Source organism: Filicampus tigris, chromosome 1 (genome assembly GCF_054856515.1).
Source record: "Filicampus tigris isolate MCC_2025a chromosome 1, RoL_Ftig_1.0, whole genome shotgun sequence".
Taxonomy (NCBI): domain Eukaryota; kingdom Metazoa; phylum Chordata; class Actinopteri; order Syngnathiformes; family Syngnathidae; genus Filicampus; species Filicampus tigris.
In genome coordinates, this window is record NC_141217.1 from 21,529,249 (window position 1) to 21,554,000 (window position 24,752).

The following is a 24,752-nucleotide window of genomic DNA, read 5'->3' on the forward strand; positions in this document are numbered from 1 at the left end:
CAGTAATTTATTTATATATTTTTCAAATTTTTTTCAACCGTTAGGGTAAAAGACGGTCTGAAAATGTCTGGCAGTGAATGAGTTAAAGTGTAACTTTAAGAGGTGATTGGTAGTAATTATTGTATGTGATTAGCTGGGAAAAGCACCTAAAAGATGAAAAAATACAATTGTATATTGATTTATTGCACTTTTACAGCAACATTGTCATTCGAATGAGCCATATTCCCTAACCCATATCTGAGGAAGTGAACAGTGTGTCAAGCCATTTCCTCATAGACAACGCTCATTTGAACAAAATATGTCAAAAAACAAAGAATTCCATACTGTATAGCAGATTTTTGCACGGTTTTGGACCAAAGTAACTGCCGTTTGTCTGCCATGAAAAGGATATTCACACAGACCTCCCACAAAGGATACAGGAGCCGTGTGTGTAGTCATTTCATACAGGGCAGTTATTAACAATTGCGTGTGCAAATTCCATATGAGGGAGACCAAAACAAAGATGAAGGTTGGCACGGGAAGGCCAAATTCACAGTTACATTGCATGGACTGTATTTATTTATTTATTTAACTTAGTAAGTTCAGTTGAAAAGACACGTCCAGCCAGCTGCCACAACAGTTGTTCACACTATTACTGTGACATGCTGACAACCCGCTTCAACTTCAAAATAAAAGCCTAACAAAATCTTAACAAAGCATTGATTTGCATGAATTTTTGTTTAGGCTTTTATGTACAGTAGAGGTATGCCCTCACAGTGCGTGAGCGTCTTATATTGTGCCTCCTGGAAGTGGAAGTGGCACCGCATCTTCCTCATCCGAAGGAGGATATCTTTCTGTAGGACTCATTTGTTTTTTTGGTTTGAAACGGTGTCCCTAAATCCCTTCAGGATCAACGGATTATCAATACTAATTACTATCCGGGCCATCCTGTCATGTGTTTGATAAATAGATACATATGGTAGTATAATAGATCTTTTTTTTTTTTTTTTAATTGTTGCTAAAGTTGCTAAAAGAAAAAAAAAATCACAATATTTTCAAATCCATTACAACAAAAATGCATATAAACTTTCAAATCACCGTGAAAAAAAATACAGTAGCTTATCCCTTTAATAAAGAAAATGGCATTGTATTGTAAATGATCAATAAATATGATTATATTTTTAACAGTGATCTCCAGCCGTTTAACGCAGAACACCCACTATGTATGGCCAAATATTAGTTTTCCCCTTTAGTTTATCATGTAGGGAGTTCACGTACCTTTCCCCACTCCAATTGAGCTCCCTCGTCCCCCAAAATTATCCCACCCTCATTACCTTCACTAGATTGATGTTGCCTTCTCATAATGCTCCACACTGACATCACATGCCGTTAGAATGAATAAAATACAAAAGACTTCTTCGTATTCTAGGCACTTACTTTTTGGTTATTATCGCACAGAGGCCAGTGCAGACCTCATCGTCCCTTCCTGTCAATCATGGGACAACTTTGCCCCAGTCAAGCTGAGGGCCAGTGCTGCCGACAGACATCAAGCAGCTTTCTCAAGGGCGTCAGAGGTCAGTTTGTGACAGGGGCAGAACGTGTACCTGCATTAAGGACGAGCTCGTTCTTCTATTGATGAGCTCTTTTTCTAATAGAGAGCCATCGCTGTAAGTGTAGTCCAGTTGCGTTTCAGATTTAGGATGAAGTTCAACTATTGTCAGTAATTGATCATGGGGCAGTTTGTCATTCATGTGGAGTTTGACGAATCTAGAGTTGAAAAAGGGTTCAATATCACAATTATTGAACCAAAATGTTGTCACTTAGCAGTATTATTGAAATTTTTTGGAAAGTGCCACAGGAAATTATCCAATTTCTCTTAGTTCAGCTCAACTGGTGAATAAATTGAGACAATCATCATATTTTCAGTGTGTATACTGGATTTTTTGGGGGTAATTTTTATTCACCCTTATATTTGTCCAACAGGTTATGCTTTTCCACCTCTAACTGCTAAATGCTTATTCTCCAGAGTAACTTTTTGTGCTCTAACAAATTCATCCCTTTTCATGTCCAGCAGGTCACTTCCTGCTTTCAAGTTTGTGATTTTTGGAGCTCCAAGATCAACAGAGTTTTGATCGCTCTTTATCAATCCTGCTACTGGTTTGCTTTCACAATCCACAGGTTTTTTTTTTTTCCTTCTGTACAAATGCAGATACCAGTTCATCTCCCATACCTCATCCAAAGGTTGACTTGAAAAATGTTCTTGATTTCCTCAACCATTTGGTCACTGTCTGTTAAAACCTCTTCAAGCTTAGCTTTCCGTCAAGACTGCATCTTTCCCATCTCGAAACTTTTTTCATGGATCTCAAGCAAAACGTCGGAACATTTTATTGGTTTTAATCACTGTTCGTCTATTAGCAGACAGTTTTCCGAATTATAAAAAAAAAAACACTTGGCCACTGTTCTCTTTCTTTTTAATTGTTCAACTGATTCGTTAGCCATATCGCAAGTCATCTTGATCCTTATTTCGTTTATTTGAAGTTTGAACTCTTTGATCTGTCGTGGACTTTTGAAGCCTTTAATCGCCTTTTCCAGCTGCTGCTCTTTAACTAATACAAATTTCCCTCACGGTTCTTAACTGTTGAGTTATTTGAAGATTGGCCTCAGCCTTAGCTCGATAAAAGGTTATCAACAGCGGGGAATGTTCGTAAAAAAACTCTGATCACCTTCTCATATCCGTTTTCTTTATATTAGTTTGGTGTTTGTCAGGTGTTTAAAACAGATCCAGACAGATACTCTTTGATGAGGCTCTCCTTTCTCCGCATGGGAGACAGTTTTGTTTTCTTTTTCTTGAACCAGCAAATCATACCGCAACTTCTTTCTGTTATCATTTCACATTTCAGCTTTCCTCTTCGCTTTTATTTCCTCCCGAGTGTTGCACTGACTGTCATTTCAAAATAAGAGCTCATATCCATGAAGATTGATATCTGTTGTATGTCCTTTCAGCAGACTGTTTATAATGTTGTGTTATACTTGGCATGAGTATTTCAATTTAAGGTTTAGCTCTGAGACTCGGTGTCCTTTGCCTGCATGGGTAACACTGTCGTGAAACACACTGTTGCTGCCATAGAAAATGCACACTTCATCGAACTACTTTGTCTTCTGTGTTTTCCTTTGGTTTGTCTGTTTGGAGTAGGTAAGGTTAGAAAACATCCAGAGATTCAAGCGTACATCAGAGACACATTTTATTCCTCTGAATTGTAGTCTGTCCAGCACCACTGCTTGAGGTGGGTTCGTCTAACAGTCTTTAAACATGGCAGATAAAAGAGAATAATTAATTTATCAGAGCAAGCCAGGCTTTAATCCCTGGTGTCCTGGTGATAAGAGAAGGTTTCTTTTCCCCAGATCGCTCGACCGATAGGCGCCTTTTCCTCTGCGTTTCCCCGTTAATAAGCCTGTCAAAGAGGCACGTGACTCCGGGCTCTGTACCGCGCAGGTTATCTCACCGCCGCACGCTCCTGTCTCCTTCCTGACAGCCGACAGCTCTCAGGTCGCCGGGGCCTTTGAAACCTTGGGAGTGCAGGGGCCCTGTGGGCGTCTCTGTCATTTAAAAGCGTCTAATTCAAACTTCAGGTGGGTGCAAGGCCACCGGAGGATGCAGACTGGTGGGCAGACTAGCCACAAGCTCAGTTTGAATAATTCCTTTTAAAAGCAAATAAAATGCATTTTTAATAGCTTGCATTCCCTCTGTTACTTCTCTCCTCTGTCTGTAATTGATTGGCTGTCTGCAAGATGGAAAGTGCTTGGGCATTTTTTATCCACATAGTTCCTTAGTAGTCGAGTGGAAGAGTAATGAGATGCAGCTGTTTGTGACAGAAAAGTCGGTAATAGGGTGGCACAAGACTGCAGTGGTGGAAGTGCGACATTTGTATCTGCATGGTAAGCAAATTTGGAAAGCATATTTTTTCATACTCTATATGCCTTCAAATCTTATCAGTTGGCATCACATTTTAGAATGCAGATTGTGACCATCATTTTAAGGAAAAGTAGAGTTCCAAAGGTACATACATTTGAGTTTTAACCGTGGCCTCGGTTGTGTGAGCATTCAATAATTGTCTCTCTGTTTTGCTTTTGCTTTTTCATTTTGCAGTATTTAGTCCAAAGAAAAGAGCAGCCTCAACAAGGGATGTTCAGGGAATTACAACGTGAGATAAGAAGGGGACACATTTTCACAGAAAGTTACGTAGAAGTCAGCTAACTTGCATTCAACGATCTAAAACACGAGCCACTTAATACACCTTCATCATTCAAGCTAAGAGCAGTGTTAATATTAAGAGCGGTTAAGACGTTTTTATACTGTACAGTAGACAAAATTAATTCAAACATTGTTTGTATAGTTAATGAATGGTTATCACAGATTTATAAAATACACATTTACAAAAATATATTTTAAAAAATTTTGACACTTAAACATTATTTTTGAATTCAAAAAAGGAAAGTTTATAGTCTTTGGCACGAGACAAATTAAACACCAAGTCAAAATCATGGACAGTTCGGTATGAAATAAAGAAAGTAAATGAAACTGAATTTCTTAGTGTTGTAATTAATGCAAAACTATGTTGGAAATCACACAGAAAATGTCAAAAGAAAAGTTTTGGCATGTATCACCGAATATGAATAACCTATCAGTATTTTAACATGACGCGAGTAAGTAAAGTTCTGTTTCTTCCTACTCCCTTTGAACATATAAAATGCGAGATGCCCTTTTCCTTTTTTTTAAATTTTTATTTTCACATCTTTGTTACCTGTTTATATGTTCAACAAATCAATCATTAATTTTTACACCGATTTTTTTTTTCTTTTTTTTTTTCCGATTGTAAAAATATTGGCCAACTTCAACCAAGTGTCCTGCTATGCAGCCCTTTTGACTGTAATCTGCAGGACTCCTTTGTTTGTGTTGCACTGCTGATGGAATGACAATTGTGGCTCATTACGTTTTCAATTTGGAGGCTGAGTGGTCCGCAGAGTGAGCTCAGAGGATGAGCTCCGGGGAACAGCAGGATGTCGGCAGAATGGAAGTGCACACGGTGGCCTTCGTCTCACTGTGGTCCATCATTTCCCTAAAGCTTCTCCTGTGCTACGGGCTGACTGCATGCATTTGAATAGTGGATTTAGCTCATAAAAAGTGCAAAGTTGTCTTGCTCTTGGGAATGCATTTGCAGTTACTGTAACCCAACTGACCATAAGTTGTATCATTTACTCGTTAAACTGTGCGCTCTGATGTTTTGTTTGTTGCTATTGATCTTTTCCAGACTGTTTTATCTTTGAAGCACAACAAATCCAATCCAAGGTCAGCCGTGAATGATTCACTTTGTGTCCTCTCTGCCTTTCTGTCGTTGTCTATTTGTCGTCCTCCGGCTAACTAGCCCGCCTCAGCTTTTTCGATCTGTCCCCCTCCGTTAAGAAAAAAAAAAAAAAAACATTTAGCCAATGCTGTTTCTTATCTGTCATGCTCCTCTAATCTCCTGTGAGCTGCTGAAGAGGAAGCTGCAGAGAGGCTGTCATTGTCCAGGGATGTGAACTCACAACCTTTTCAATTTCACCCCTGCACCTCAAAGCCCTTCCGCCTGGACGAGCTCACGTCCCAGACAAAGGTGCCATTTGCTTTTCATTTCCTCGATAAGAGAGGAGACCTGCTATTGTATATTGTAATGCTCCTTCACCTCTGTGACATCAGCAGAATTGTGGGCGCAGGCAGGAAAATCGATACAAATTAAAAGTAAATACAAAAAAAATTGGAGTGGTGGTGAAGAGGAGGTTCGGGGCCAGGGAGCTACTCTATACTTTGACTTTTTGTGCTGAAGAGCTGAAAAGAAGGAAAGCGTGGAGAGCATGAACCGCTCAACATCAAGGTTGGAGCGAAAGAAAATATTCTGGTGTTCTAAGAACAAATTTGACGCTGACGTGCTGACCACAAAACCACTCTTCTGCCTGTAGAGAAGTCTACCGGTTTGTATGGGCATGTGGCCGTTGTGGTCCACACTCGTTTCACAGACAGTGGATGCTTTTCCTGTGGTCCATTAGAAAGAAGCTGTGATGTGATATTCTGTCATTTAAACAGCAATGGCCACACAACATTAGGCAAATGATGTCTGGCTGGCGAGGCTGCCCTGGCAGTTGCTGCTGCATCCATCAAACACAGCCAAGACTGCTTGCAAGATCCATTGTGTTTCTTTTCAGCCTATTTTTGCCTCCAAGAAAATGCAATAAAACAGTCACATTTACAGTTCTATAGTCAAAATCAGATTGATTGTTTGCCATCACTGGAGGATCCGACATTAACACATTGACACACTTAAAATCAGTGATCATTGAGATTCCATTCCAAGATCTCTTGTGGAGGCAGCATTTCATCGCCAAACCAACAAAATACACATGGCAATTCACGTGGTGGTGTGGCGTATGACAATGCCAAACACAAATACCCTCCACTCCACGTAGACAACATTGCTGAACCGTATTATAGCATTATCATCAGAAGGTAAAGCTCTTCCATAATGGTGATCTGTGGTGTGTACCACGAAAGTGCCTCGGGTGCTGGCTCGACGTGGTTCTTTAAAGAACCACACTGTGGGTGGTTATGACCTTAATTAGCCCTACTGTTTTGTAACAGTCGGGTGAAAGTGCAAAACAGAAGAACAGCATTTTGACAAGTAGAAAGATAATGAATTCACTTGGTTGATTATTTTCCACTTGATGGTTGGGCAGGCACTCCAGAGACCCAACTATTTGTACACATTTATTAAAAAAGTACATTTTCAACATCGGCGCGATACTGTACCTTGTCTTCCGCAAACATACACATTGAGGCACCCCCAACGTTGGTGCTTCCATATTTGCGAACGGTGCATTAACTTTGACTCCAATTAAATTCGAATAAAGGTTGCAGGGGAGGAAGAACAAGTCTTGGGTCTGCATCTATTGTGCTCTTGATTTATGGAGCACTGATCCAGGCAGGTCGGGTCAGCAAGCTAGTGAGTCTGCATTGTGACGACCGTATTGCCAGCCCACCTGCCAATCAATAAACTATTTAATCAAATGTCACAGTGTGTATGACCAGAGCATATTGACAAGCTGCAGACGACACCTTCACCTTCTGCAAGAGCCAGATAAAATGCACTGGAATATTCTACCTTGCCCTCAGAGATGCCACTCAGTCCTTATACATTATTAATATATATTATTAAACCTCTTCGGCGACCATAAAGTACGTCAATGAAATACCCTCGAGGTTTTACAATTTGGAAAGATTTCCAGGAATAATTTGCCTCTAAATTCACAGAACAATTCAACCCCCTCAGTTCCGCTAAATCAGAGCATTTTTGCACTTTTTCTGATCAAAATCGGCATATTCGTGATTATCAAATGTTCCTAACATATTATCCTGAGTGATTATCTTGTGGCGTTGGATGTGTTAACAGTGATTTTTCCTCCATTGTCTGCTCAGACAATTAGTTGGCGTCGACAATCGTGAATGTTAAATCCGTTTAATATTCACGATGGCAAATCCTTTTGTCTGTGTAGTTAACAGGTAACTGGCCAAGGCATGGACGGTACAATAGACGATTAGGAAGCGACCTGAAGCCAATGTAGTTGCCGGATAAAAAAAGAGGAGCAACTGGTTGTGTCGAGTGTTTGTATAATGTGTCTCCTCTGTACAGTGTGCAAGTGCAATAGAGTAAGGTACAGAGGTGGGCATTTTACTAAAGTTTGTCATTTGTCATCCGTCAGCAGCCTGGGTACCCGTTCGTCATTCGTCAGTCCGTCATTTTTTCAAGCCGGACCAAACTGTAATCGTCTGTCTGTTAATCCCTCATGTTATTTTAAAAGCGCTTCCGTCAGTAAACACCAAAGATCCGCTGGTCCATCAATTGTCAATCCAGGAATAAAAAAGGTCCAACAGAAACATGAAAATAATTTGATTAAAAGGGTAAATAGGGTGCACTATCTACATCATACTGAAGTGGCTTGCTGCTCAAACAGCTTTACACTCATACATTTAACATTTCACACAGCTGCACTTATTTGGCAATCTATTGAACTGTTGCGTGAGAGCCTGCTTAACTCTTTAAGTTTTACTTTAAAATTTTGCTTACCTTAACCAGAATCCCGTGTCCCGTTTTTAGCAAAGGTATACAATCCTGATGGATTAAAGAGACATTTGGGTGACCTTAACATTGGCACTTATATAATAGGTTTGCATGTAAAAATGACATCAGTACTAAAGTAGTACTAATGTGATATTTGCCTGCAATGAAGGATATTGCTTCCGCTCTTGTATGTGCTCGCAATGAAGAAATTGCTTCCGTCTTCATATCTATCAATAGCAGACTTGTTGACACATCTGAAAATGTTTAGAAGGTTGTGGATGTAATGCTTTGGCGTAATTATGACGCATGGACAGTAATCTTTCACTCACATACACACACAAGTCCAAGTGTTTCCAATGGCTTGCATAAGTTCCCCGCCCCTTAGGTTGGAAACACCCATGTAACCAGGGACTCCTGAAAGTTAATAAATAGAGGTTACGGAGAGATAAGGTTAGAACGTATGGAGCATTCTCCTCACGAGGACAGCGGGAAGCAGAAATGGTGCAATCTCTCCGCTTTCCTCGTGAGCTGGTAACAAGGAACTGAGTGTCTTCCTCTTCATTGGTGTTGTGTTATGAAATGTCTAATTGATGAACATGACAAGCCGCAAGAGTGAATCAGCGTCAGAGTGAGGTAAGACCTCATCGAACACCAGGAGTGTCTTGAACGTGCGCATCCGACTGCACAACCGAGTGTGGCTGCATTGGAACGCACCATTTCGGCTGTTACGTTCTATTGGACGGCGTGTTGTCGGTCGAAAAACTGAGGGCATTCCTCATACAAGTAAATGTGCACGTCCACTCATTCCCACTTCAGTCTCTGTCAATACCCTGAAGAAGTAGTGTGCGCTCGTCCCAGCATAAATCTAAGTACCTCTGCTCACTTCCACATTTCCTCATTCTCATATAAATCAGCCATGGAGAGGTTAATCCTTTTGATATGTTGAAGTGGCCATTAGCAAGGATGTCCACATAAATCTTGGTGCCAATTGATCACCGTTTTTGGACTTTATAAGCAATGAAAGTATAATGATTTCCAATGAAGAGTTTGTAATCGGTTCCTCCAGTGACTCCGACCGAACAAGGATAGAACGGTAGGGGGCGCGGCCATTCCCCTCATTAACAAGAGGCGTTATTCACGGAGTCACTTATTTCCTAATTTCTCCCAAATTTATTGATAAAATAGAAAATGACAATTCTTATTTTCCTGATCAAAAAATATATAAAATGAACTTGTGAAAACATGGGCCATCTCGGCCCCACCGTCCCTTTAAAATGCTTCCTCGTCCTTGTGCATACCAAAATAAAGTTGCCATGACAGTAAATGAAACTTTTTCTTTGACTTCAACGTTGTCTTCTTTTTCTGTCTACTACAAGGACTTCAACCACTACTCTCTCTTCTTCGTATGTTCTGGCGGTCTGTATGCCCTGTGGCACCATGCTGTCTCCTACAGGTCAGCTTTGGTACAATGACAGACATCCCGTTTGGGGGAGGGAAGTCACCATTGTCAGCAGAGATAATGTTTGGGTTAATGATGTGCACACTATGTTGGTAATCTCGAGTACACCACATATTATCAAAGCAGTAAGAACACATGGTGATTTGTTTTTTCTGGTTATGTGTGGAGTCTTTAAAAAAAAATCTGAATATTACATGTTCGGTACCCCACTGGATAAGATTATTTCCATTCATATTTATTGAAATGGATTATGAAATATTAATTCTTGCCAATTATTGCAAGCTATTATGCTCGTCCTTACAGGCTTCACTGGCTTGTTGTGAAGCAGAGTAAAGATTTAAAGAGGGAGGGCAACACATCACTACTCCCACATCACATCTCTAAGCTCGGCCTGACTGCCCTCAGTGGTGACACAGTTGTTAAGTGGCCTTTATCAATCTTTCAGAGTGGTACTGAAGGGAAAATGATGGCATTTCAGTATTCAATAAAGTCATTCCTCGAAAGTCTTACTGTTTCACTTCATGGTGCTTCAGCGGCAAAACAGCCATATTCAGTGGGAGCTAAAGAGTACAGTCTCCTTTGTTTGAACAGTTATTTTGGAAGTTGCATTCTCAAAGATTCTGTCAGCCGGCTGACATCTGAAGGTGACTCGCGACATCTGGACTTTTTTGATGCCTTGGCCCTGTCGCAGTCAATAAGCCATTTAATCTCGTCGCTGAGCCGAGTCGATGCAACCGATGTCGTGTCTGGGGCTTATAGTCAACAGAGCGAGGCTTCTGCCCAGGCCTGATAAAAAGCGTTCATTTCCTTGAGCTCCTTTGTCTTCTCTTTTTGGTACACAGAAAAGAGCTCTCGGCCTCTTTTCAATCATGGATGCCTCTCTCTAATGAGCTGCTTTAATCCTCGCCAGCTAGCGCCTCTCGCCTCTCGGCATGACAGAAATGCGCTAGATTAGAGGATTACTCGCATTTTTGTATTCATGTACTAATTTATGAACACAAGCCATTCCGGGAGTCGGCGTGTTTTGGATGTTCTGACAATGGCGTGCCATGCAAATGGTGACATCACTGCTTCAGGGGATTCATCAGGGAATTAATCCGTCTGGGAATAGGAACAGGTAGATTTTTTTCTTGGGTATAAGGCGAGAGTGAGAACCACGTTGGACCCTTGATTCGAAGGTTAAATCTTAAACTTATAACTTTTACTCCCTGTTAGCGCTAATCAGATAGAGAATATTGTTGTATTGTAATCTTGCAAACCGATCTCTAACAAAAAAGACAAAACATTGATTACAGTACATTCTACAGCTTTGGTAAATGACGATCATACCACCAATTAAATACAGATATGAGTTTAGTTTAGTCATGGTTTATAGACACTGACAAGTATAAGCGTCAACTTCGAGTGTCATTCCATGAAACTTTTGCTGGTCTGAGCTATGAAGTTTCCAACTTCTCTTCCAAATTGAATGCAAAAGCTGTATTGACTTAACCAGGTGGTATTCACACTTTCGTTAAATTATTGCCTCTAGACATAATGGCTTTCTCAGTGTAGCAAAAATTAAGGGTTGTTTTAGGACACTGAATTTTTTAATGTTGAAAGTTGGGGGTAGAATGCCAGCATATAAACACACAAACACAGTGTAGTTGGACGAAACCTATATTTAATCAAACAGGAACGAAATATGGTTTTAAATGGCTACTAGAGTTAATGCGGGTTAGTTCTCGGCAACAAATGTTAGGATTTGTATTCATCCGCACAAAGCCAAGAATAACATTTTTATACATAGAAAGATGTACTGTATTATTAAACTACATACACGGTATGAAGGAAGGATTATGGTAAGCATGACATGACAAAAACAAACATTTAAATAGTGTACATTATGCTAAATGTTGTGTTTACGTGTGCAGATGTTTACAGATGTGTTTTGCTGTAACAAGTTTTGCTCTGACCAACCAATTGGAGGACAAAAAAAAATCTGATGTCATCGAGTGCAAATGCTCTGGATTTGTGAAGGCACATTTAAAAAGGCAGGGGCAGGTTATGTTGACATGGCAATGGCAACACATAGAGGCTAAAATCTGAGTGGCAAAAAATAAATACATAAATAACATCCACATACATGTACTGGAAGCAGTACAGTCAAGAGAAATGCTTCGGAATGAAGAGAACAGAGTTTTGGGAATAAATTGATATAATTTCATGGAACAAATATTAGAATTTAACAGATATCGACATTCTGTCCCAGGGTCAGAACGTCTCTCCCATTTTGGAGACGGAGGACAAGAAGTCTTTTAAAAAGGACGGACTAAGCAAAGAGCTGTGACCCGGAAGTGGAAGTCTTTCATTTTTCTCCTAAAATTGCGTTATTTTGCAATAATTATTTTTATTGCGAAATAACGCAATAAAAAACTGAAAACTTATTGCATTATAATGCAGACGTTTTGCAAAAAAACATTATATTATAACTGACTGTTATAACTGACGATATGTAAGGACGAAAGGACATGCACAGACGGGGTCGGAGGGCGATTATTGTTTTTGAATAAGGACGGAGGGAAGATGACGGAAGGGTTCCCATGTCGCGGACGGAGGACGGACCGGCAAAATAGGGTAAAGTGCCCATCTCTGGAATTTAAAGTGTACGTGTTTGTCCGTGCAGTGGTGGCTGCTGGAGTATAGGGCAGTAGCGCAGATGACATGGGGTTGGTGGGTTTTGTAAACCCATGGGCCCTCTTGTGGTCAAACTTTTTTTTTTTATGTATTGTTGCCGCGGTTGACCCTCAGAGTGGAACGTCAGACTGTGTCATGCATTGTTTTGGGGGGATAAAAGCGCGCACACACTCCAGCACACACACACATACACACACACACAAATCTGAATTGATCCATGCGTTTATTGAATGTGATTGTCTTAGCAGACGGCGACTGTTATTTTTCTGGGAAAAAAATTGCAAATGCAATTGCTAAGATGCTTACATGAACAGAAAAGGAGATGTGTGGTGCAGATAAACGGAGGGCAAAAATGAAAAAAAAGTTAGCAGCCAAATGCACAAAACTGACAGATCTCTTCTGTCGTGGCGAAAGCAGCTAGGTCAGGGACAACACGGGTCCGAGCAGCAGCACAGCCAGAGCAGGTAAACAAGAAGAACCGTGGGACCGTTCAGATTTTTCTTTCACCAACTTTAATCAGAAAGCTTCACTCTCTCTTGTTTGCTTGTTTGAAGCTGATACGACAAATGCCCTTGGGGGAGACAATGTTTAAAAACAGGTGACTTTTTGGTCTGAACTTTAACTTTGAAGGGGGCATTGCAAATTTCCAGTTGAATTTAGCTGGGACTTGTCAATGTATGAAATGTAGGTCTTGGCAACTTGGTACACAAGACATCCTAGCTATTTATGTGGGTGCATGCATCCAACTTTGGAAGCAGTATTATGCTCTGCACTTACTATAATTCAAAGTCTGTGGACTGTTAAACTGTACCCTGTATTATCAAAATGTTTTAAAATATTTTTAATTTATACTACACAATACTTACCATGGTGTTTTTTGAAATCCTGCACACAAGTCAAACAATTTAAGAAAACAAAATGAAAACTAATACTAAAACTTAAAAAAAAAAAAAAAAATTACAACTAATAAAAACAAACAAAGCCACCTTGAAAACGAATTGAAAATAACAAAATTTAAAATCAAAACTCAAAACAAAATGAACTAACTATAATTAAAATTACAAAACTATAATAACCCTGATCGAGCCCTACATTTAGGTATTTGTTTAATGTGTCCATGACATCCCTAATGGGAGTTATAGGGAATTTGCCTGTTTTTATTCTTAGGGGGCGCTAGAGCACAATTTGGGGTTTTGAGTTTGGTTTTTAATGGTATGGCAATTTCACCCATAGCTGAGGTGCCTGCAAAATTTGGTGGGTTTTGAAGCATGTTAAGGGGGCAGTGGCGTAGATGACATAAGTTTGGTCATGGTCTATTCTTGGCTTACTTATTCCTTACTTTTGGGAATTTTTTTCCTGTCCTCTATTCGTGTGTGCAATGTGGGGTTGCACTCAAAACCCATGTGGAATACAGTCCAGCTACGCCATTGCAGTAGGGGCACTATAAATAAATATATATAACAATATATTCAGATGTATTCCATGATGCCCCGTTAATTTCTGCGAAGTAGCGGTTGTATCTCATTTTTATCTCACATTTATCTCAATAATACAGTTGGGTTGCAGAGCAGCTTTGTTGTTGTAATGACCTTTCTCAGCAGTCATGTTGGCATTATAAAACGGTAGGAAATAGCAGGGCACATTCAGTTAGCATCAACTTTATAGAAAAGTGAGGCTAGGCCAAAGAAGAAGCCCTTACATTTTGGTAAGGCTCAGCATAAAGATGCAGATAAAGGAATTCCTATTATTCATCATCCTCCACAAACCAGGAAGTAGTCTGCTAGATAAACAGATACAAATGAAACACCCCACATTCGTTTTTCATTTTTGGCGGACGTCCGTGCTCTACTGAATGGCATTCGAGTAATATGCTATCCATGTAGCATTGCTAAAACAACACATATGTCGGTGGCGTTTAGTGCGGTGCTGTCTGCCTGGTTGTATGGCGGCCATCGTCTTTCACAGCGGTCGGAGGGGTGTCGGTGGGCAGAGTGCAGGAGAGAAGCTTCCAGGCTTTTCGGGACGTGGCCACAAAGCATCTTGGTAAATGCGCTCAGACAGATGAGTCTCGCCCCAGAGCGCCGAGTCCCAAGGGCACACTGACATTTTCTGGGGACAATGTGGGACGTCAGTGACATAGAAAATATTCCCTTCCCCTCCCCCGTCTTGACTCGCTGCAGCTCTGTGCCCCCCTGCCCTGTTCACTGTTTTGCCTCTCTGCTAATTTCCTTGCCGCTGCTGAGTGCCGCAATACCTGCCTCACATTTCATTGTGTTACAGGTCAAAAGATTTGACAAAGTTTCCCAAGAGCCAGCTGGGGAAGGATGGCAATGAGAGTGGCTTCACTTGGGGGTGATGATTAAACTCAGGAATGATCCGGAGCAGCAAGTACATTTTCTCAACTGTCATAAAAGTTGAAAACGCAGGGGATTCTGGGAGGATATTTGGAGACTTACGTTTCAAAATTGAAGGTTATTGCTTTTTTGCATTCCCCAGCAAGGCCTCGGTAGAAACATCTTAATATTGCACCACTTTACATGACTGTTAAGCCTTCCTACATTAGTTGTTTACCCAGGCAGCACAGAGAATCTCGTTCATGCAGTGGAGTGTCTCAGCAGATGGTTGAATACACATTACACATTTATTCCAAGACACTGATCAATGTCAGTTTTGTTCAATGTCTTTGTTTTTGAACAATAATATTTAGATAATGGAATTATAAATAACTGTTACAGGGCTCATGGTTACAACTGAGATGTGCGTCATGACTATTTTAATTGAGAGTCTGCTCACTCCCTGTATATTCCTCTCTGTTTACATTCATGAACAAGCTTTGCTGAGGATGCACATTATTTTGGAGTAAGAGTTGCATGAAGTCCACTTAAAGCCAAAGAAAAAGCAAAATGAAAGAACAAGTGAGCTAATTCTTTGATGCATGCTGAACTGCCTTCTCACATTGTGATGTCATGCGTGACAGTGGTTGAAATCGTTTTGTGTGGCATCACTTCCTGACAAGTTTGTTCCATCTTTATAGGTAACTCTCTACTTTCATGTTTTCCCCTGTTTATATATCATCACCGCACGTCGACCAACATTTGATGGCAACTGCTGTCACCCACTTGAGTCACGCTGCACATGACGGGTGAGTCCTTCCTCCTCACATGGGCTCACTCTCTCCGGGGGACGTGCAAATTTGCCCGCATCCCATCACTGGCGATCACACACTGTACCTTGACGAGAGACGGGCCCCCGCCATTTGATTGACCGTCATACTAACGCGAAACGATGGCCGCCAAGTCTGCGGGTGAAGAGAGACAAAGACCGCCGGCGCTGCAACGTGTTCTCCACTTGCTCAGGCACACGGAAAGGATCTCTGCACATTAAAAGCTCATCTTCTGCTGTCCTGCTTTTAAACAACAGTAGAGTCCCTGAAGTTGCATGCCCGTTGAAGTCTTATGATTTAGGACAGGACCAGTAGGTTTTGGGAGACAAAAAAACATGACTCAATGCTCACACAAAAACATCATCATGCAAGACATCAACAGAGACTTGTGTTTTTGCCTTTTCAAGGTTTTCTGGTGTTATTTGTTGATTCGCCATAGAAGGGTACCACTGAAGGTAAAGGGGAAAAGTGTGGTCTGAATTATGGTTAACATGAAAATCACCAGATAATCCTAACCCTTGTGGTTCTGGTGTATGGAGTTTGTATGTTCCCCTTGTACTTGTGTGGTTTTCTCCAGGTACTCTGGCTTCCTCCCACGTTCCAAAAACAAGCATGTTAGATTCATTGAAGTTGGTGTGAATGGTTGTGTTTATGTGTTCTGCGATTGACTGCCAACCAGTCCAGGGTTGTACCTCACTTCTTGCCAAAAGTCAGCTAGAATAGGGTCCAGCAAGTGCTGATGAAAATGTTTGGAACTGCACAAGCAACAATTTTTGGTATGATGAGATGTGTGCTAATGCTGCCTTTATTTTTTTAGCACTCCTTATGGAACACGCGTAATCTGCAAAGGTTTCTGTCAGAGGTGGGAGCAAGTAACATACAGAATGTGCAAATCACAAGTAAGTCTCGAGTCGTAACCATCAAGTCTCAAGCAAGTCCCAAGTCACTGCAGAAAAAAAAATCAAGCAAGTCAATTTGAGTTGCCGCCAAATATCAAGCAATTACTTGACCCAGGGACGGAATACCCACTTGGTAGTCATTACTTATTATAAGTCATAAAATCTTGCTCAGTAAAACGTGTTGGAATGATAAGATATTTTTTCCTGATCCTACTCCAACATTATCTCTATCAATGTAATCAACATTTACATCTGTAAAAATAACAAGAAAAACAATTAATTGATCAAATGAATGCCTACTCTTGAATTATTTAGAAAAATGAATGTTACCTTTTTCAATCTAACATTTATATGAGAGGCATATTGTTAATGTTGTGATAAATACTAAAATATGCTGAATGAGGGCGTAAACATGTATAATCATCAGATTTAAAACCTACATACTTTGTTTCAGGTGTCAATCTGTTCCCCAAATCTAATTAGTGTGTGTAAATGGGTGAAGGAAATGCAATAACTTTGTACACTTTGTCGGTTGTCACTTTTTGAAGTTGAGTGAAGTTGACATGCATTAGTTTAGAGGGGAGTTGCCACAGGAACAGAAAAATAACTCTGCGTGGACTGTATTTAAAGACTCTATGTACTCACTCTTAAGTATTAATGTGTATGCTTAAATAACGACCGCTGTTTTAAACGGTATAATTTCAAGATTACAGTGTTCAATCTATGACTTTATTGACTTCTCAATGAAATGCAGAACCGACATGAAGTATTTGACCAGCGATCGGTGAGCTAAACTGTCGAGCTAACCTAGCTAGCTTAGGTTCAGAGCTATCTTATATACTTCGGACAGATGAAATGAAACCTAGATGTAGTGGATGTTGTCTCCCTCTTCTTCGAGTACAAAACTTACGTGTTGATTTTGTCTTTTTCCCGTTTCAATCAAAACGATCATCCTTGAATCCAGACATCTCCACATTTTTTTTCTCCACAATTGACTGCTAGCAACACGCCAGTAACATCGGTGTATCTATGGTCTCTATGTTTTCATGAATAGAAGCAACTTTCGAAGCGCACATCACTTCATCTCATTATTAAACAAAAGGCCGTGGGCGGCGTTAGTTTTGCATGACGAATAGAAACACCACAGTCGAAACGAGCGGTTCGAACAGTTTTCACAGATCATCCCACTCCTAGTTACGTTACGTTCCCGGTCCCAAACCAGTCTTCGCATCGCTAGCTAAACTGAAAGGTTGTCTTACCGCTCTGTGGGTTTTGAAATGCAAAATGAAGTTAGACGTTGTTGTTGTTGTCTTCATTCCGTGGAGTGCAAACCATGCGTTCTTCCATCCTATTTTTGTCGTCATGAAAAAAGATTCCATTAATTCAAATTAGTGAGGCACAGAGTTGCTCCGACGCTATTGCTGTTTTGTTCACACTTCAGACTAAACAAGTGACACTGGGTTGCCAGGTTGGCATAAATGAAACAAACTCCCTCTTCTTCTTTCTTTCTTTTCAAATAAGGAAAACTGTGTTCAAATGCAGATTTAAAACTATAAACAGGATGGCTTGGCAAGTCATGAGGTTCAAGTCTAAGTCAAGTCGAGTCACTTAGACACCAAGTCCCAAGTCATGTCAAGTCATTCGCATGTTTTTGGCAAACAAGTCACAAGTACCTAAAAATAGCAACTCGACAAGTTATGTAGCTCGTGTCCCCCATCTCGTGTTTCTGTTTTTCCTATATTTTAGACGTCTTAAGGCCTAGAGAGACCAAAAAGCCGCTGGCCAACAGTGACAGACGCTTACCCCCTGTGGCGTCTGGCCGGCTGTCGGCACGTCACGCTGGCAAAGCACACCGCAACGACAGACAGCGACGCTGACCACTAAAGTACCTTCTGCGCATGCATAAGATGTAATACCCTTCCATACCTTCGGCGGCGGTAGTCACCATTTCTCATGGTTAGAAAAGTCCAACCGGAAAGCTGTTGGCCGGGGGCGGATTATAAAAACGTAAACGATGCATTCAGCTATATTCTTCGCTCACGATGAACTCTCACGCGAAGTAAACCATCACGTTCTTGACACGGTATTGTGAAATACTTACATTGTCAACCCTTGCTCTTGTACTTGTAAGGAGATTAAGGCAGCGGAGGCGTGCTCACTGTTTTTCCGCAATTTTCACTTCCCGTTGGTGCTCCGAGCGCTGATTTGCTAGCTAACAGTCAATCAGAGTGACCAAATGTCATGACTGGCGACGCCGATTCAATATACGTAAACGCCCCCAAGACGCTTAGAGACGGGTTACGACACTACGACAATGGCCACTACACCAAATAGATGGCACATTCAGATGGCACATTCAGACGCCACGACGCTTCACGACCTCCGACGTCGGGTTGTGGTCTATCAGGGCCTTTACATTTATCTTAATACATTGGAGGCCAGTCAGCCTATCAGAACAAATTATCTTCGACTTTCGTAGTTCCACCGTAATGCAACCAGCACGACAGAGGGCAGCTATCTATACTCTAGACACTGCAAAAACTCTTCCTTCTGATTTCATACAGAGAGAAATGGACCCTCACGTTTTACTGTCCACTTCATAGAGAGGACAGCTCCCAATCAGGGTCTGGAGGAGTTTCTCGACATGGGCAGTGACGGGTCAGACACAATCAACTTTCAAGTGTCTGTCTGAGAACCAAGGTTGAAAGCATCCAATCAAATCAAGCCAGTAATTTGCTTTCTACCCGATGCGTTGCTAAAGCCTGTTAGTTGATTCAATTAACACCCTGTGTCACCCCGCAGCGGACACAAAATGGTCAGGAAGAGATCCCAGAGGAGGTTTGTCTGTCACATAGGATTTTTGTTTGATACTCTGCTTTGATTGCTCCACTTTCCTGCGCTGAACTCAACTGCAGGAGGCTAAAAGGGAGCCAGTTAGACCGGTGGGATAACATTGTGAATCCCGCTGGGCCAGCAGGACAGTGATTGGGCAAGAGGCTCAGCACCCGCTGGGTTAGAAAGAAAGAGGATGGACGCCACAGTCTAGCTGTTTGCTTCCGAGTAGGAATCCATGTGGAAAGACTCACGTCTTAATTGGTGCGAGTGGCAACGGACGGCGCCTGACGAGACTCATTAATCAGAGCCTCGTTGAGGAAGCTACAGGCTATGATAGAGACCATGCAGCGCATTGTCACACAGTGCGCACATACCCCTCCCATCCGGTTGCTGCGGTCGCCTCATCCTAGGGGGCTCCTCACGCCAATTCGAAATGCCGGCCGATGCCCTCGCAGCTGCATCTGTCACACTCGGCCACGGGGATGCGAGAGTAATTAGCATCCATGTACCCCGGCACACATGAGTAGCACAAACATAACATTACAGGGTTGATCATGTGGGAAGCGTGCGCTTCTTCAGCCTGCATCTGTTTGTTATGTCCAACACAGTCTCAGTTAATGTGAGGTCACATCAAAGGAGGAAGGGGAAGAGTGCGTAGTACAACTAGAAACTGGATTTTAGTCTTGTCTTTCTGTAGGGATTCTTTGAAGGGAAGTTTGATTTATGGATGGTTGTTTCTAAAATGGCTTTAAAATAATGTATTTGTTGTGTTTGTATTTCACAATACTGACTGTAATAATTTAAAAAAATGTATTGCACACAAAAATACACTAAATTTAAAAATTGAAACTGATAAAAAAAACTAATAAAAACTAAAGTGAAGCATCAAAAATATAACTAATCAAAACCAACAAACCTTCCCTAAAAATTTATTAAAACTAACTAGATTAAAAAACAAAACTCTATTCTAACCCTGATTGAGACCGCTCGACGATACACAAAAGAAGAGTGGTACTTGACGATTTAATAGTAGTAAGTTAGGGTCACTGTAACCTTTTCTGGTAACTTAATTGCAGTTTCAAAATGGTCTACAAACGGGTGCATTTTGCTGCTTAACTCATATTCTACAAACACAGTCCTAATCAGAATTTCTTGAAAAAAAAAAGTTTTGGTTGACTTCCCATTAAGTCAGTATAGTCAGGTGCCTTCCTCACCCTGAACATGATAAGTAGTGTAAAAAAATGATGTCTAGACTTTTTACTCACTTGCATCCACACACGCAAACGCACGCATGCACACACACACACAAACCCCAATACCCCCCCCCCCCTCAAACACACACTTTACAAAGTCTTCGTGTCCATCAGATAGTCCCCACTGACTGATGTTCCTGTAGTAAAAAAGTAAAAGAGCAGCATTCCTCTTCCTTGTGTCCTTTCAGCTTGTTTGCCTCCATTTTGTCCAGGTCACTTCACCTAATAGAGGAAAATAGAGGCCCTGGGGCTAGAAGTTTGAGCAAACTAACATCCATGTTTCAGAAATAGGACTTTTTTCCAGTGTCTTTTGTTGCATCCTATTCCACCCCGGGCGTGCATTGAGAGTGGAGTCACTTAACTGCCTCCTGTATTGCCATTTTGGCTGGCCATTCAGTGGAGGAACCATTAATGCACTTTATGTTTGTGTCACTGCTGCCCTTTGTCATTGTCCTCATTCTCTATTTTGCACAGAATAACATTTGTGTTAATAGCCTCTCTTTGCCGGGTTTAATGTGTGGAATGTGGCCAGGCCCATTGGACAGAAAGTGGCCAACATGGAACCAGTTTCTAAAGAAATGATAGGAAAATCATTTGAACAATTTGGTTGGGGAACTAACAACTTAACCTGCTGTGGATTAGAACTAAATCACCTTGTATTTGGCAGATTTCTCTAAAGACACAGGTTAGTTTTCATCCACAAGTATTGAGAAACACTACTATTTCAAACGCCAATGAAGTTGAGATGTTGTGTAAATTGTAAATAAAAACAATACAATTATTTGCGAAACTTTTTCAAAAGACATTTAATGTTCAAACTGATAAACTCTCTCTGATTCCGGCTCCGACCTTCCTGTGTGGCGTTTGAATGTTCTTCCCGTGCCTGCGTGGATTTTCTCCGGGTAGTCCGGTTTCCTTCCACATTCCAAAGACATGCTTGGTAGGTTAATTGAACACTCTAAATTGCTCCTAGGTGTGATTGTCACTGTGTGTGTTTGTTCGTCTCTGTGTGCCCTGCAATTGGCTAGTTCAGGGTGTACGCCGCCTACTGCCCGAAGACAGCAGTTGGCATTATTTTATTGCAATGTTTTTCCTTATTCAGATTTGTTTCAAGACTACAGTTACAGTTAGACTTCACTTTGATGGTTAATGTATCCATCCATCCATTATCTATACCGCAGTTATTGCAATTTTGTTGTTTGATCACAAAAGATTGGGTATTTACATTTCAAAAACCAGAAGCCATTCATTTACGAATGTGATTGCACCTTAGTTTACATATTTAAATGTTCAGATATTAAGATTTGAATGAGGCAAAATAACATGCTTTTTCTCTCAAATATATTGTTATAATCATTTGTTTCAGATGTACTGTAATTATTTTCTGTATGAAAATTAATTTGTGGTTCATAAAAACTTTTTTCAAACTTGAGTCTTGAAAAAGAGGGGGCCGTATATTCAGGAACGTCTTATATTCGGGCCAATACGGTATATAGATAATGGATGGATGGATAGATGGATATATTTTTGCTTGATGTATGTAGGCCTAAAACTTCAGTTGCTCAACTGTTCAGGTTCTCCATTGTTATATTTTGTGCTTCCTAATTCACCACATATTTTCAGTGGGAAACAAGTCTGGATTGCTGGCAGGCCAGTCTAGTACTTGCACTCTTTCATAAAGGAAGCCACACTTTTGTAACACGTGCAGAATGTGGCTTGGCATTGTTTTGCTGAAATAAGCGGGGATGACTGTGAAAAAGACGTTGCTTGGAGGGTTGCATAACTTGTTCCAAAACCTGTATGTACCTTTCAGCATTAATTGTGCCTTAACAAATGTAAAAATTACCCATGTCATGGGCACTAACAACCCGCATACCATCACAGATGCTGGCTTTTGAACTTTGCGCTGATAGCAATCCTGATGGTCCTTTTCCTCTTTTACCCGGAGGACCCGACGTCCATGATTTCCAAAAGGAATTCAAAATCTGAACTCGTAAAACCACACTACATTTGACCACTTTCCATCAGTCAATCTCAGATTGTGTGTTTTTGGGTGTTGTTGATACTGTATATGGCTTTCACTTTGCATGGTAGAGTTTTAATTTAGATTTGTAAAAGTAATTAATCAGAGGTTTAAATACAGCCCTTAGTTGTTCCTGGCTTTGGATGAGAGTCAGAGTATATCCTGGACTGGCTACCAGTTTATCACTGGGCAGGTATAGTCAAATAACCATTTATACCAATTTTAGAGTCTTCGATTAACCTGTTGGAATGCTGGAGGAGCAGAATACCTGGAGAAAGAAAACATACAAGCAGAGGGGAGAACATGCAAACTCTCCAAAGAAGGCAAGTTTTGAACCCAGAATCTCTTGACTTTGAGGGAGACTTGCCAACCACTGTTTCAAAGTACTATCCAACAGCTGCATTTTAGACCTTGTAAATTTGCAAAATAATTTTGAAAATGATAGCTGAATCATGTGAAAACGAGTGTTCCGTGAACACTAACACAAGCGATACGTCAGTTACTGGTGGCCCACGGTAATCTGAATCATTTAGTCACCCGAATCGCAATCGTAAGAGTGTCTGTGTTGTTCATACCACCCACGTGTGCAATCACACACAGTCTTTCCCATCATGCAATGCACACGATGAAGATACAGTTTGCCTGGTGGGTACAGTTTGTTTCAACTGTCCGCCTACCAAAACTTTAATTGTGGTTCGTGTCGTTGTGAAATTCAAAAGATGTTGAATAGAATGCCTGTCTGTCTACACATGACAGCTGGATGCACAGTGTGTGTCTGTGGGCTGGGAGGGGAATTCTTCTTTATATTGAATTGAAATGTGGACTATGGGTAGCTGCAGCACATCAAAGGAAAATAGTGTGATCTGACCACAATCTTTATTTTACATAGCCTCGCTGCTGGTGTGTCTTTATCATGTGTGCCTTGAAACGCCACTGCTCAAAGGACATGAATTCCTCTCTAGTGATTGGAATTGGGAAGTTGGTAGTTGAGAAATCGCCGGGTTCTTTCTCCTCAAGCTGTCGCTTTTTGATAGCATGCCCACACAACTTAAGCTGTGAATAATGGCATTTTAAAGTCCTCACTAAATATTTAAGATGCACTTCCAGCACCTGCTATTCCTTAATCAGCAAAAGGAGCCTGTCAGTTAGTTGAATAGCTCAGACTGAGATGAGGATTGCTGTCCTAGAAATGGAATTCAATGGCAAGCCTGATGGAAAATGTCACGTGAGCAAATCTACAAAAAAAAAAAAGTTAAGATGACTTTTGTAGCGGGAGGCCTTTTTCATGTTGTCATCCAGGGAAAAGCATGTGGTGCATTATTCTCTTCAATTCCACAACAGTTTTATTTCCCTCTAATGAATCACTGCATGCATTCAGAGGCATGTGATAAAGCAATTTAAATTCACAGTACGTCGATGTAATAAACAGCTTCGTCCTAGCGATGGCCAATTTTAAACGATCACAGCCTCATGTGTCTCTCAGCATCCACACTCCTAGCAGGGGGCTAATAGGCAAGACAACATGTCGCCTAGGGAAGCTAATGTCTGAAGCGGTCCTTCTGAACTTGCTTGTCATGTGCTGCTAAATAACATGAAAATGTTCTATCGTATGTAAAATTCATTGAAATCTTTCATAGTGGAATGCTTTTTCGCTTTTGATTATAAGCAATCAGTACAATCTTTGTCGGTTACAGTTAAACTATGCAATGTGGATAAAACACTTGTGTTTGGACACAACTTTGATAGCGGATATTATTTAGATTGTTGTTTTAGTTTTAGTTTTGTTTTGTTAGTTAGTCTTGTTAGTTAGCAGGGTTCTGGAAAAATTACGCAACAGATTTCCAATAATTGTATTTAAGATTTGGACTAAGTGTTGTATTTGTATTCTGATATTTAGGTCCGGAAACATTCTGTGCCGCAGACAGGCCTACTCATTCTCACACCGAACATATGAGGTAAGGGATGGGAAGTGTACAGAACTACCTCACTCTGGATCCACCCATCTACTCTGTAAATTGATAGTGCAACTTTGCCTCTGACTAGCTAACATTATGGCTAGCTGCTTTTGGCAGTGCATCAAACTTGTTAAAGGGAAGTCAAGTTAACCATTTTCTTTAAACTATGGTATCTATTTGCCTCTAATAGTCTAAACACGGTATTCTGATTAATATCGCATTTGTGGGATATGAATTAAGTAGCAAAATCCACCGATTTTTATCCATTTTAGGAGACGGCAATTTTGCCACTTCCTGTCCGTGAGAAAACCTCAAAACAGGTGAGGCTTGACGGTCATTACCTGAACCCTTAGGCACTGTGAT

The 24,752-nt window shown here is 40.8% G+C and overlaps 1 long non-coding RNA gene across 4 annotated transcripts in view; it reads left to right on the forward strand.

The window, feature by feature from the left end:
* The window catches only part of LOC147153244 (uncharacterized), a 138,388-nt gene that overhangs the window by 88,756 nt on the left and 24,880 nt on the right, over positions 1 to 24,752 (forward strand). Inside the window, exons 4-7 of one of the 4 annotated variants that reach the window (XR_015086259.1) lie at positions 14,542 to 14,732; positions 15,296 to 15,403; positions 16,242 to 16,323; positions 22,661 to 22,758. The exons of 1 other annotated variant lie outside the window; for it this stretch is intronic. This is a non-coding gene — a long non-coding RNA (uncharacterized LOC147153244). Of the gene's footprint in view, positions 1 to 14,541; positions 14,733 to 15,295; positions 15,404 to 16,241; positions 16,324 to 22,660; positions 22,759 to 24,331; positions 24,390 to 24,752 lie in introns of those variants that run through there. 2 more of the 4 variants (XR_015086256.1, XR_015086258.1) reach the window with 2 other exon arrangements.